This window comes from Leopardus geoffroyi, chromosome D4 (assembly GCF_018350155.1).
Source record: "Leopardus geoffroyi isolate Oge1 chromosome D4, O.geoffroyi_Oge1_pat1.0, whole genome shotgun sequence".
Taxonomy (NCBI): Eukaryota; Metazoa; Chordata; class Mammalia; order Carnivora; family Felidae; genus Leopardus; species Leopardus geoffroyi.
Genome location: NC_059342.1, coordinates 18,826,757 through 18,840,587, shown reverse-complemented (window position 1 = coordinate 18,840,587; position 13,831 = coordinate 18,826,757). Strand labels below are relative to the sequence as shown.

The 13,831-nt window shown below is 39.8% G+C and overlaps 1 long non-coding RNA gene across 1 annotated transcript in view; it reads right to left on the bottom strand.

Moving 5' to 3' along the window:
- Positions 1-707: 707 nt before the first annotated feature.
- Positions 708-13,831, bottom strand: part of LOC123593125 — a 53,201-nt gene continuing 40,077 nt past the window's right edge. Inside the window, exon 3 of the long non-coding RNA XR_006710139.1 lies at positions 708-1,071. This is a non-coding gene — a long non-coding RNA (uncharacterized LOC123593125). The remainder of the gene's footprint in view (positions 1,072-13,831) is intronic.

Here is a 13,831-nt window from a genome sequence, read left to right as displayed (position 1 = left end):
AGAAGTGTTGTTAGTCCCAACTTACTAAGAAATGAAATAATGGTAAGAATACTATGCAAAATTTAGAATACATAAATTACACCCTAATATGTAAATAGCCAGAAGGATGCTGTAAGGTACCTATCTGCTTCCTCTCAGGACCAAGATTCATTCATTCCCTCAACTTCTGATAGTTGCGGATGGTTCACAACTGAGCCCCACTCTGAGCACTGCCCTGGGCAGGACAGTGTTTCCGCCTGCAAGTTCAGGCCTCCCCTCCAGGGGCAGCTCACATCCAGTGACTGGCTAATGCGAGGATAAAAAGACTCAGCTCCCTTGTCATGACACAGCATAACACATGCAAGGCTGCCTCAGCTCCAGAACTTTTCAACAGATCCTGAGCACTCTGTTGGGACTGCTCTGCAGCTCAGCTCCTCTGCCTAATCCTGTTTCCTTCCCTCCTGCATGCAAATCTCCACCTGAAACTGTTTTCCAGCAAACGGACCTAAGACAGCACCTGCCCCAAGGAAGCCAATGGCATTCACCCAGGAGGACTTTATTGAGCTGATATCCATACCCCTTCTGTTCCTTTTACCCAGTAAACCCAGCTGATTAGAACACTCAGATACCAAGTATTAGAATCTCCTATATTGCTTGAAACACACAGCCTTCTCAGTCTCTCTCTCATTGGCCCAGTTTTGTTAAAGATACGACATATCAGGTTTAGCTGCTTTTGACAGAAAACTCAAATAAGTGGCTTAAACAAGATCAAGTTTGATTTTTCTCTCCAGTAAAAGAAGCCTATTGGGAACAGTCCAGAGCTGGGATGGTAGGTAGCTCTGTGGTTATCAGAGATTTAAGTTTGTGCCATCTTTTTTCTTCATTATGTGGAGCCCCTGACCTCCAGCCTCGTGTTTACTCAGGATCCAAGCTAGCTGCTGAAGCTCCTGCCAACTTGTCTGCTGTAGAAAAAAAAGGAAGGTGGAAAGGCAAAAAAAGTGATTTCCTTGTAGTGCCGTCGGCCATCTTGAAAAAAAGTTCCCGGAAGACTGGCCCATAAGCTTTGATACACATCTCAACGGTGATAACTATCTGCAAGAGGAAAGGGGAAGCATAAGTTTGAGTCAAGTCCATGACATCCCTGATAATATAGGTATCCGTTACTAACTGATGCAAGAGAGGGCAACCAGTAGGTTAAAATATCCTATAGGTTAAAAGTATCCACTTTTAACCACATATGTGATCGTGTGTGTGTGTGTGTGTGTGTGTACATATAAAGAGAGAGAGAGAGAGAGAGAGAGAGGATGTATATAGCGAGAATAATAAGTGACCTCTGACCTTCAGGCTCCTGCGCGAGGAGACAACAGGAAGTAGTGTCCCTGTGATGAGCAGGCCCCTCATCTAGTATGCCCCAGCCATAGGGGAACAGAGTAGAATTTTCCAGAAAGAGCTGCCAATCCAGGCTTTTATGTGAATTTTCCTTATTTTAAAATCAACACCCACATAAATAGGTATCTAACCTCGTTTGCAATCGCTGATCAAGAAAAACCAGTTTCCTTGCGGCAACGTTTTAGGAAATGTCGTGCCGCGCAGTGGGAAACGGGCTTTATTGCTTTGCCTGAAGGTGAGGGAGGAGGAGCTTGAAAGGACGGTGCGGCGACCAGATTCGTGGACCAGAGCAAATGCTTATACCCTGTGGGCAGGCAGCCCATGAGCCACCTGGCCGTTATCTCCCCTCTGCCACTGAGAAGGGACTGGCTCTGAAGCTGGGGTGTACAGTATATTTTTACGAGCATAATTCTGGATAATTAATCCCTTCCTACCCTATAGAAATGCATCTCAATAACAGATCAAATTCCCTCTACGCGTTTCTCCATTCCTTGCAACTTTCTCTTTTGACCAGCAGATGGCAGCAAATATTGACCAGATTTGGGCACTAGTTAACCTTCAGAATAAATGGGTTTTTTTCCATGCATTTTCTTTGACTTGTGTCGTCGAAAACAATGAAAGTCATTTACATTTGCCTCAACTGTGACTTCTCACACTGAAAAGCAAGAAGGCAGTCCATTTCATACCTCATTTATCCTTTTGAAAGGGTCATCACAAAAGTTCAACTGTTTGAAATAGTGGAGCAAAGGTCTTAATTTATTCCTTGACAACACAGGGATATAAACTTTAATACATACCACTAAAAAGGATTACTTATTCAATCTTGACTCTGAGGGATACTTTTCATAAAAGAATATATATTAATGTTGCTAAGTAGAATACAATGGCTTCAGGGCATAAACAAAATGGTAAATATTTACTGTTATTATTTTATGAATAACTCCCACCTTTGGCCAAATCTATCTTCTTTTAAATTCACTGCATCCTTTCAATCACCTGGACTTGCAAGTAATGAGATAAACGTAGGAAAAGTTACTGAGAAAATCTCCTACGTGTCATTAAATTGACTTTTTTGTGATGTCATCTGTTGAAGAGGAGCAAGGTAAATATTTTTCCATTTTTGTTACGTCAACAGTGAGGATGGAATAAAGAATGTCTTTGAGGAGAAACGAAAACCACACTCAATAAAGTAATTCAGGCATTCAAGGGGATTTGGCCGGCGGAACAATTATTTTTGCAGTTAATGCTTTGAAGTTTGATATAATGTAAACTAACATCTCAATAACCTATGGACCTACATGGCAAATGAGCAATCCGGCTTCATAATGGACTAAGGAGGCTATCTGACTTGAAAAATAGGAATTACCAGTGCCTGCAGATGTCAACAGGATTTACACGTGAGTTTTTACGTTTATTAAGAAATGCAAAGAAACCCGAAGATGATCCTTAAAGGGGAGTACCTGGGAAGGTAACAGACTGAGAAAGATGCTGTAATGCTTCTAAAAATAATCAAAATCTTTGCAAAGTTAAAAAAGAACTGATAAATGTGTTATGGGTTGCACCTTAGAATTACAGAATCGCAGAGGTCGAGTGTGGAAATTTTCCTAGAGTACCTTTCAGCCCTCCCAGAATTCTATGGATTCCTTTCTCTGTATCTTTGGACATGTTTATCTGGCCTTTGCTTGATGGTTTCCATTGATCCAGAGCTTTTGACATTTTGCTGTAAAGATTTTATTTTCAAACAGCTCTCCTTGTTGTAAATTTCCTTTTTTGCAGAGATCTGAAACTGGCTTCCCAGTAACATCTGCTCACTGGTTCTCCTCTGGAGAAATAGTTCTAAACATTTTTATTTGGGGTCACCGAAGGCTTTGTGAGATTTATTAATGGTATGGACTGTTATCATAGAAACATGCTTCCCTGAACGCATTCATGGAGTTCAGGTTAGAGCATCCATTATTCTACAGGAAGGATAAAGCCATTTCTACACGTCACTTCTTCAGATATTTAAAGCAGCATCATGTGCTGGCGAGGATGTGGAGAAACGGGAACCCTCTTGCACTGCTGCTGGGGATGCAAACTGGTGCAGCCGCTCTGGAAAGCAGTGTGGAGGTGCCTCAGAAAATTGAAAATAGATCCACCCTCTGACCCAGCAATAGCACCGCTAGGAATTTACCCAAGGGATGCAGGAGTGCTGACGCATAAGGGCACTTGAACCCCAATGTTGATAGCAGCACTTTCATCAATAGCCAAATTATGGAAAGAGCCTAAATGTCCATCAGTGGATGAATGGATAAAGAAATTGTGGTTTATATACACAATGGAGTACTATGTGGCAATGAGAAAGAAGGAAATCTGGCCTTTTGTAGCAACGTGGACGGGACTGGAGAGTGTTATGCTAAGTGAAATAAGTCATACAGAGACAGACAGATACCATAAGTTTTCACTCTTAGGTGGATCCTGAGAAACTTAACAGAAGACCATGGGGGAGGCAAAGGGGATAAAAAAAAGTTAGAGAGGGAGGGAGCCAAACCATAAGAGACTCTTAACAACTGAGAATAAACTGAGGGTTGATGGGGGGTGGGAGGGAGGGGTGGGTGGGTGATGGGTATTGAGGAGGGCACCTGTTGGGATGAGCACTGGGCGTTGCATGGAAACCAATTTGACAATAAATTTCATATTAAAAAATAATAAAACTAAAGTAAAAAAATAAAATAGCATCATGTTCTTTTTTTAATGTTTATTCACTTTTGAAAAAGAGAGAGAGAGAGAGACAGCATGAGTGGGGGACGGGCAGAGACAGAGGGAGACACAGAATCCCAAGCAGGCTCCAGGCTCTGAGCTGGAGGCTCTTAACTGACTGAGCCACCCAGGCGCCCCAATGTTTATTTCTTTTTGAGAGAGAGAGAGTGTGTGAGTGGGCAAGGGACAAAGAGAGAAGGGGGAGACACAGAATCCAAAGCAGGTTCTAGGTTCTGAGCTGTCAGCACACAGCCCAAGGCAGAGCTCAAACTCACAAACCACGAGGTCATGACCTGAAGTCAGACGCTTAACCGACTGAGCCGCCCAGGTGCCCCGGCATCATGTTCTTTTTAAAACATCTTCACTAGTTCCTTCAGTTCCTTCCTTTCTTTCTCTGTCCCTTGATCCATTTTTTTTTTTTTTTTAACAAGCATATGTTAAGCACCTATCCTGTGCCACAGTGTTAGACACTGGGGATCAGAAATGAAGAAGACATCTTTCCTGTCCTGGGGATTTCACGGCTTATTTGAGGGGACAGATGTGTACACAGAGGGATTAGGTCAAGAAAGAGACTGGAATCAAGCATGGGCTGCAGAGTTGGAGTCAGCCTAGAAGGAAATCCCAGCTCTGCCACGTAAGGAGTTCTGTCACCTTGGGGAAGATACTTAACCTCTTGGGGCCTCATTTGGTTCATATGTAAAATAGGGACTCAATATACGATATTGCCCTTATCATTGTCATTTGCCAAGCAAGGAATCTGAACTTCATTATGTAGACTTCTGCAACTACCAGTCCTTTTAGAAGGGGAGTAGCAGGCATGGGTTTTTTCCCCCACTTTTATTTTAAGGCAAACTGCTCTCCATGGGAATATGGTGAAAACACTGGAGAGAGGGAAGGAAGGGACACTAGACAGGCGACTTGCAGTCTAGAGGCAAGCATGCTGAGGACTGGGACTAAGGCGGGGGTCATAGGATGGAGAGATGTCAAAAGATAATTTCGAGGGATAAATTACAGGACTTTGTGGTCACTTGATAGGAAGAAGGCAGAGTTAAGTAAGACTCACAAATTTCTACCTTGGAAGACTGGTTGGGTGGTAATTTTATTAACCGAGATTGTGATTATAGTAGAAGACACAGTGACAGATGATAATGAGTGGGTGTGTTAAGTGGAAGGTGCCTTGCAGATCCGTTAAATATTAGAAATATGGCTCTGGCATTTAAAACGGAAGCTTCCACTGGAAAGAATAGAACAGATTTGGAATATCCTTTTGTCCTTAGTAGTCAAAGTCATGAGAATGGATGAGCAGCTGGCCCACGAGGGCACGCAGAGTGAAGAAAATGGCAGGCAACCAAGGAAAGAACTCCAGGAAACACTAGTGTTTAAAGGGAGCTGATGGGGGGTGGTACATTTGGGTGGCTTGTTGGTTAATTGTCGGACTTCAGCTCAGGTCGTGGTCTCACGGTTCCTGAGATTGAGCCGTCTATCGGGCAGTCTGCTGCTAGTACAGAGCCCTCTATAGATCCTCTGTCCTCCTCTCTCTCTGTCCCTCCCCTGCTTTCACAATCTCTATGTCTCTCAAACCTAAATGCATAAACTTTGAGAGAAGCTGAAGTCAATTGACTGTAAGCAGTTGGAGAAGTAGAAGAATTTGGGCGGGTGGGGGGGTTGTAAAAAAGCTATCCCTCTTTAAAAAGAAATCTGCATACCCAACAAGCCTCAAGCATTCTGTTTATTGTTAATACTAATTTTCCCCCATAGAAATAGCTCACTGCCCATGCATCCTATACACTTGGATGTGTTTCTGTGCTCTATGCTATGCTCTGTGGGTCTAGATGCCTATCTGTGCTCTAATGTCACACTGATTAATTACTCAGTTACAGAACATTCCAAACATCTTCCCTTCCTCTATTCCATGGTAAATTTGAATTATTGTCATATTTCAGATGGCCAAAGCTGTTGCCACATTTTTGGGAATAGGTATCTTCTGAATTATGTGTACCAATGATTTAGAAATCCTTTCTCTGTGAAGTCACCACTAAAATGAAATTAAAGAGTTAACATACCATATGGTGCACTTTCTCTCTTTTCTCTTTTGATCTACATAAATCACATTCTCTTAGACAGTGATTCCCAAACCTGGCTGGGTATCAGAATCACCTGGGGAGCTTTTAAAAAAATGTAAATTCCAGAGTCCCATCCCAGATGTACTGAACTGGATAGGATGAGGCATTTGGGGCCAAGAAATTGGTATATGCAATAAAATACTCCTAAGGTGATTGTGATGTGTTCAGTTCATGGACTGGGATTTGGGAATCCTTGATTAGGAAGTTCTGAGAACATTGATGAAAGACATCTTCAATAATTTTAGAGTACTGCTTTGCAATTAACTTTCAGAAAGCGAGCAATTTATTAATCTTACTGATTTTCTTCTTGGTACAAAACAATACATGTCATTATAAAGGTATTAACATTGCAGAAATAAAAAGGAATGTAACCTAATTCCATAATTTCCTCCACAGCAGATAAAGAATACCAACAGTCTAGTGAATACTCTCATTTTTTTTTTCTGTCTGTATTTACTAGATTACTTTTTTCTTTAAAAAATGACTATCAAACTATGCTTTGGGAATCTAGAGTAAGGGTCCATTCTTGGGAGCCACGTTTATCTGGGTTCAGGACCTAGAATTGGCCCTTTCTAGCCTCCTTGGGCCAATTATTTAATTTCTCTGAGTCTCAAGTCTTCTTGCCTGTCAAATGCAGGTAAAAAGTACTACCTCACATCATAAAGTTCTTGTGAAAATTATTGGATAATGCTTATAAAAAGGCTTAGTACAACATGCAAAATAGTAAATATTAACTTTTTATTATGGTTGTTACGAGTAATACAATAACTGCTACCCTAAAGCTGCTAATACTACAGGCATCTTCATCTAATACATTAATCTAATACATTAATATAAGATTTTCTCTTTTTTTAAGTTCGTGTATTTATTTTGAGAGGGGGGAGGGGCAGAGAGAGAGGGACAGAGAGCTCCCTCTCTTGTGCTGACAGCACAGAGCCTGATGCGGGGCTCAATTCCACGTCCCTGGGATCATGACTTGAGCCAAAATCAGAGTCTGAACCTCAACTGATTGAGCCATCCAGGCACCCTTATAAGGTTTTCTTAATGCTTTGAGATTCATATATAGCATTTCACTATAGGGATATACAATAATTTATTTAACTAATGCCCTACTCATTTACAGATTTTCCCACCCAACTTTCCATATTCATAAACAATTCTGCAGGGGATATCAGTATGCATATATCTTTTCACACTTGTATAAGTGTCTCCCCAGTAAAGGGAATTGTTGACTCAGTGAGTATGAATATGTTAATAAGGTTTTCTCCATTAGCTTCATACAGTTTATTTATTTATAAATAAATAAAACAATAAATCACTAGTGTAGGAGAATGTTTTCCCATCTCCTTGCCCAAACTAGATAATAATATTCTTTTAAATTTTTGCTAATGGGCCAGGCAAAATGATGCATCATTGTTACATTATTTTGCATTTATTTAATTATTAGAGACAGGAAGCACATAAAATAATGTATTCATGCTGCAGCTTTTTTATTTTGCTTAGTATTTTCCCACATGCCCCTGGTCAATTTTTAAAGAATTGTTTCCCCCTCTCCTACCTTATTCCTTTCATTCCTTTTTCTTCCACTCACCTTCTGATTTTTCTCTCTCTCCTCGATTTGCCAATTGAACGATATTTTGTCAATATCATTTCCCATCTTCCTTTAATTTTTGGTGGTTTCTAGGTCCTTTTAATTAACATTCTTTTTGTTTCATTTGCATTCTCTAAACAGAGGACTCCAAACGCTTTCATCCTATATTAGTCAAGTCAGTGTTCTCTCTTTCCCTGACAGTCACACTGTTGCAAGAGGGGAAGATGGCCAGTGTTGTAGCTTCCTCACTACCTGTTTGAAGTGGAAGACCTGGCTTGTTTTCTATTTCCTTCTTTTCCAAAATCCAGTTGTCTTCCATAACATGTAATTGTTCCATTGGCTTTCCATATACTACCCAATTGCTGACAGAAAATGTCACAGCTTGAGTAAGTGCCAGTCGCAGTCAGTTATACCCTAAATCATCTGTGTTGGCATGCACAGGCTGGCAAATGTGTTATGTTTTGGTGAGATGAAAATTTGCTTCAGTCAACTGTGCTCACGTGGGATTTGACCTCAAATGAAATCACGCTGTTGTATGGTCTGAAGCAGGGGTGGCAATCAAGTATTAAACAACCAGGATAGGGGCACCTGAGTGGTTCAGTCAGTTAAGTGTCTGACTTCAGCTCAGGTCATGATCTCGTGGTTCGTGAGTTCGAGCCCTGCGTCGGGCTCTGCACTGACAGCCCAGAGCCTGAAGCCTTCTTTGGATTCTGTGTTTCTCTCTCTCTCTGCCCTCCCCAGCTCTCTCTCTCTCTCAAAAATAAACAAAGATTAAAGAAAAAAATTTAAAAATTTTTTCAAAAAAAAAAAAAAAAAAAAGAAAGAAACACAACAACCAGGATAGCATAAATATCCAAATGGTGTTTTCAGATATGTTACAATTATCGCACATCCTAACAACATAATGATCATAAACAGGATTCCATTCTTTTTATTCCAAACTCGCTACATTCTAATTTACCAAAGTTGTTTTTTTCCCCTTTATTTCTCACAAAAATAATGTGGAGGAAATATCCCCAAAGAAGCACAAAACATATTGATATAAATTTTATGTGAAACAAATCAAAATCATCTGGTATTTATTCTGAAATTAATTTGTACCTTTAAGGTACCTTTTCACATTTTTCAAGTTGAATTAAGTTAGTTCATATCTTAGGATTACAATGGCTTCAAAAGCCTAAATCATTACAATAATAACTGACTGAAAAAAAAATTAGTGGCTTGTATCATTTAAGTTCAAATACCTAAAGCTTACCAAAGAAATTATTACCATGACATTTAACTTTAAAAAAATTTTTTTTAAGTTTACTTATTTATTTTGAGAGAGAGAGAGAGAGAGAGAGAGAGAGAGGGCTCACACACAAGTGGGGGAGGGGCAGAGAGGAGAGACAGAATCCCAAGTAGACTCCACACCATCAGTGCAGAGCCTGATGAGGGGCTCAAACTGATGAACTGTGAGGTCATGACTTGAGTTGAGATCAAGATTGGACGCTTAACCAAGTGTGCTACCCAAACGCCCCCATTACATTTAACCTTAAAGTGATAATGCCATAGTTAAAGTCAAAACTATATCCATGAACATAGTATACAGCCATTGAAATATGACTAGAAAAACTATGTAGAGACAAGGATATATTCATAACCATGTAAAGTGAATAAAGCACAATCTTAAAATATGGTTGCAGGCTTACATATAGAATCCAATGAAAATAGCTACTCTTTATTTTGGGGATTATATTTTGTTCATCCTGCTATTTTATTGCCTTCTCAATGAAAAATTCTTGTGTAATAAAGCTAAACAGTGGCTAAAGTCCAATGCTTATTCAGTAATTCAGCAGTTATATCTAACATTCATTAAACAAAAAATCAGTAACAGTCACTTGACTAATGTTTATATTATGTAATTAATCTTCAGAATGTATTTATTCTCTGTATTCTTGATAATCTTGGAAATTTGGTCCTGAATAGGTTTGGATAGAAGAAGGGTAATATTTAAAATATTTTAAAAATCATCAAAAAGCAGAACAGACCCTGTCACACTTGAGTATCAGGGCTTGAACACCCATGCGGGATATAAGTGAAAGTATGCTTTTAGAAACACGCTGGAGGGAACTCTGCTTTTTTGGACATCAACATAATTTGATGGACAACACATTTGGTTTAGAAAAGAAGGCACAGGTTACAGTTCTAACTTTGCCAAATAATCCCTCTGAGTCTTATTTTCTATATCTATAAAAATATTCAAACAATGAAATAATAATTTGGGAAACACACAGTAAATTTTATAGCACAAGAGAACCCTTGATATCTTAATAGTCATTAATGACATCTTAATGTATTTTATTTCTTTGTTATAGACACAACTGGAAATTTTGTTTTTCTTAATTAATTAATTTATTTATTTATTTATTTTTCAACGTTTATTTATTTTTGGGACAGAGAGAGACAGAGCATGAACCGTGGAGGGGCAGAGAGAGAGGGAGACACAGAATCGGAAACAGGCTCCAGGCTCTGAGCCATCAGCCCAGAGCCCGACGCGGGGCTCGAACTCACGGACCGCGAGATTGTGACCTGGCTGAAGTCGGATGCTTAACCGACTGCGCCACCCAGGCGCCCCAGTTTTTCTTAATTTAATATCACTTAACAAGTCCAGTAACTGAACTCTAAGTGATGGAGATTTCAGATGATATACACCGACTTAATCAATAATCTGTCCCTGTGAGTTATAAATGATGTTTGAAACTGCTAAATGTGTAGTAAATTCTCTTCTTTTCATTGTAATAATCATATTTGTGTTCAGTGAAGTGAGAAGTATGAACCATATATATCGTCACAAGGCTCAAAGCAAAGGCATACATTTCCTATGTTAAACATTTCCAGGGCTGATTATAATTGACTGAACATTTACAAATAGTGGTGATGTTTTATTAATCCTATTGAGTTTTGGTATTTTGCCCCCATTTGGCCTCACCTATGATATTTTGTTGGCATGTCAGCTATAGATTCTCTAGGGTTTTGGATACAGATAAAGAAGTTTTATATTACTTTTAAGCTTTGCATAGGCTTGAAAATCACCAGGAATTTATGCTATTTAAATAAATGGTCAGCAGCTCAGGCAAAGTCTTCACAAAGATTGTTTGCACTTTAGTAAGCGTTGCTCAAGACCAGAAAAGTTTATCTGCTCCTCTAGGTCTAACTCTGATTTCCCTCCAAGCGATCACTCACACAACCCCCCCCCCCCCATTCTTTTGCCGTGGCCCCTATCTATGAGTAAGAACTCTGTCTTGACCTCTTAGCTGGTCTTGGACCTTGCTCTTTGGTAGAAGCTCTTGGGGTGGATGCCCTTGCCAGGTTCACCCTGCTGGGAGTGGGAACTTGGCATTATGATCCTATATTTCTCTTGCCTACAAACTTGTCTGCTTTTTTATACAAAGGCTGTCCATCATTGAAGACTTTGCTCAAGTCCTGACAGTTCTATGAAAATTCCCTCTCTTTATTGTATCAGCTCTCATTGATCTTTCTCATTTTGGACTTTTCCAATACCCACTTGCACTAGATCATAGAATGATTTTTTTTTTAATTAACCTTAGAGGATGTCTAGTCAAATTATACCATGCAAGATTTCACTGTCCTATATTCCTCACCAAGCCTTAGTTGGGGGTAATTCTGCTGTTTGGGAAGGCAGCCATTCTATTTGTAGGAATAACCTAAATATCTCAGATAGCATTTTCTTCTCTAGACATATTGACTCTGAAATATTACCAATGACTGTGTATCAATTCACTTTAAGAAAATGTGAAAGAATTCCCAGGAGAGGTAAAATCCTGCTATTCAGAACATACCGGCTTGTCAGCTTTAGGTAAAAAAAAAAACAAAAACAAAAACAAAAAACACGGCATAGAAGGAATCAGAATAAGGGGAGAGGTAGCTGTTTAATGAATGGATCGTGGAAATCTTTGGGGTGAGGTCTCCTAGTGGAGGACAATAGAGAGAAAAATGCCTGATATCTTATTCTTCAGAGGGTGAAACATCTGCCTGGACAGATCTTGTTTTTCCTACTAAATATTTGATGGTGATGATGATGATGATGATGGCGGTGATAATGTATAAATGGGTTAAAGACGGCTCCTGTATATTGGCCCCTATAAAGTTTACTTCTTTGCAATAGTCTTGGAATGTGAGCTCAAAGCCTGCTGATGCCAAGATCAGTTTTTTACACATCTAATTGCTTTAAGTATAATCCAAATAAACCAATTTTTAGCCATTTAGAGCCAGTTGCTTGCATGCGCCACAAAACGACATCCAGAATCTGCTAGCAATAGCGTAAGACAAACCCTACAACCATAAAAGACCACAGACTGCTGCCGCCCTTCAGGGCTCTCTGACCCAGAGGCTCCCTACCTTGCTGATGGGTAACATTGCCTGGACATGTGAGTCCCCTCTGTAATTCCCCGGTCCCCTGAGAATTCTCCAACCCTCTTTCCCTTTTGGTTAGTAGACCTACATTTCTGGAAGGTCTCTTCTGCGAGAGACTTCCTCTCTCATGCAAGCCCATTTAGTGCTGCTCGATAAAGCATGATGTGTAGTAATACCGTCTCGTGGTCCTGGCTTTTCCTTGATCAGCCCTGAAATTCTCAAACCCACCATGTCAGTATACATGGTAAAAGTTAAAGCAGTACAAAAGTTAGTCTCTTTTCCATCTCAGACCTCTAGTCACCCTCTCCAAAGGTAAAGATTACCAATATTTCTCGGACATACATCCAGAAACGTGCCATTTGCATATATGCATGTACCTGTTGTATTAGTTTGCTAGGGCTGCCTTAACAAAGAACCACAGACTGGGGGGGCTTAAACAACAGGAAGTTCTTTTGTTAAAGTTCTGACGGCTAAAAGTCCAAGATTAAGGTATCAGCAGGTTTGGTTTCTCCTGTGGCCTCTCTCCTTGGCTCACAGATGGCCTCTCGCTGTGTCTTCACACTGTTTCCTTTGTGCCTGTGCATCTCTCGTGTTTCTCTGTGTGTCCTAATCTCCTCTTTTTATAAAGACATCAGAAGGGTTGGATTAGGGCCCACCCTAACGGCCTCATTTTAACTTAATTACCCTTTTAAAGGTCCTATCTCCAAATATAGTCATATTCTGAGGTATTAAAGGTTAAGGTTTCAATATATGAGTTTGGGGGAACAAAATTCAGGCCATAACACACACACACACACACACACACACACACACGTATTTGGTTACCTTTAGGAAAATGAGTTTTACTATGCATATTGTCCTTTGCCTTTTGCATTTACCGCATGTTGATTGTCTTTTCATATCAACAAATAGGGCTACGTCTACCTTATTCTTTTAATGGCTGCATAGTATTTCATCACCCAGATGGTGTATTTTATTTATTCAGAACGCAATTGATGAGCAATTTGGCTGCTTCCACTTCTTATTTCTTTAACAAACAATGCTACCATAGTATCTTCAATATTACTCTTTCTTTTATAAGTGGAGAGATAGCTGTAAGATAAACTTTTAGAGTGGAGACCGCTCAGTCAAGAGATGTGAATTTTCATTTGGATCCACGTTGTAAATTTCCCCACACATAGAGAGTACCAGCTTGTATTCTCATCAACAGTAAATGTGAAAGTCCCCCAAACCCTTTTAATGTTGCCATAATGAAACATTATCAAGTGTGTTCACCTTTGCTAATTGAGCCATTGACAATGGTACCTTCATATGATTTAATTTGACTTTCTTTCACTGAGAGCAGGGGTGGAACATCTTTTCATGTTCAAGGCTACTTGCATTTCTTGTAAACTGCCTGTTTAAATCTTTTATTCACTTTTTCTCATTGGGTTTCTGGCCCTTTCCTTAGTGATTTATTTATCAGAGCTCTACATAAATGAAAGAAATAGGTTTTGTCATATATGGTTTTATAGGAAACGAGGTTGCAACATAGCCCTAGAACTGGTGGGTCTTCTCGAGCACCTTCCTAGGCAAACGGTTTCTAGAATGAAAG